This window comes from Chenopodium album, chromosome 9 (assembly GCF_948465745.1).
Source record: "Chenopodium album chromosome 9, dcCheAlbu1.1, whole genome shotgun sequence".
Lineage (NCBI taxonomy): Eukaryota > Viridiplantae > Streptophyta > Magnoliopsida > Caryophyllales > Amaranthaceae > Chenopodium > Chenopodium album.
This window is the reverse complement of record NC_137842.1, coordinates 49,142,105-49,143,457: the sequence shown is the minus strand read 5'-3', so window position 1 is coordinate 49,143,457 and position 1,353 is coordinate 49,142,105. Positions and strand designations below refer to the sequence as shown.

At 37.3% G+C, this 1,353-nt stretch overlaps 1 non-coding gene across 1 annotated transcript; it reads right to left on the bottom strand.

Moving 5' to 3' along the window:
• Positions 1-505: 505 nt before the first annotated feature.
• On the bottom strand, positions 506-612 carry LOC145561000 (small nucleolar RNA R71). Its single transcript, XR_014093584.1, has one exon. It is a non-coding gene; the product is annotated as a small nucleolar RNA R71 (small nucleolar RNA).
• Between the last annotated feature and the right edge of the window lie 741 nt (positions 613-1,353).

Sequence of the window (1,353 nt, the reverse complement as noted above, 5' to 3'; positions counted from 1 at the left end):
TATTATGATTTACCCTGGAATATTGTTTATTACTGAACCTATGTCCTAGGTTTTCCCTTCATTGATTTACATCCCCTTTTTATTCCTTTCCTAATTTTACCTTTAGTAGTTTAATTACTCTTTTACAACAAATTTGGTTACTTGATAATTTAGATTGCTTCTAATTAATTAGGAATAAATTGACCTGTTTCCCTGTGGTTCGACCCTTCTTCTCTATCTACATAGTTAGTGGATTTAGGATTTATTTTTTATTAGGTGAATACGACTTGAGCCTGTCAAAATTTGGCGCCGTTGTCGGGGAAACGGTTTTATTTTTATTTTCTGATTATTTTTTGTAGTCTAGATTATCCCCTCTTGTCTCAGGGAGATTCTTTTTCCCTTTTCATTATGCGGCAAGGCTAAATTATGGTTTAATGGTTTGAGTAGAACTGCACTTGGTATTACTGACTGGGAAACTCTTGCCGTGAATTTCTATAATAAATATTGCCCTGCAGAGAGAACAGCTATACTAAGGAGTGCTATTCAGAACTTCGCTCAAGAGGCCGATGAAACTTTATATGAGGCTTGGGAGAGGTTCAAGGATCTACAGAGAGAATTCCCCCACCACAATTTGGCACAATGTGGCAATTGATCCAAGCTTTCTACAATGGACTTGGAAATTCATCTAGATTAGTTCTAGATTTTGCAGCTAGTGGGAGATTCATGAATTTAAATGTGGACGATGACGGACAGGTTATCGAAGATATGACAATACACAATTCTCAATATGGGAATCCAAGAGGGTTTGCAAATAAAGGAAAGCATAATGTCGATTCCGTATCCTTTTTGCAAGCTCAATTAACATCTATTTGTCAAAAATTAGATAATCTTACTGCTACTCCTAACTATGTAGCTAATGTTTCTGCTATTGCTAACAATGAATCTTTTTGTGAAAATTGTGGAATTGTAGGGAATTGGGAGCAAGATTGTAGGAGTTCCATGGAACAAGTTAATGCCTTCCAAACCTATAGGCAGAATAACCCATATTCCAACTCTTATAATCCTGGTTACCGGAACCATCCATATCTTTCGTACCGGAGTACAAATGTACAAAACCCTCCACCTCCACAACAACCACAACAGTAACCCCCACCACATCAGAAATACTACCATCCAAATTCTGGCCAGAAAAGCCAAGCACAACCCTCATCATCTTCTGACCCTGCTATGACAGAAATTAGAGCAATGCTTACTAACATGCAAAAGCATATGGAGAGTAGGGATGCGTAAATTGATTCTATTTTAGCCCTCAATAAAATCATGGATAATCAAATTGCACAACTTTCATCTACCCTACAAACACATCAGCAGGAA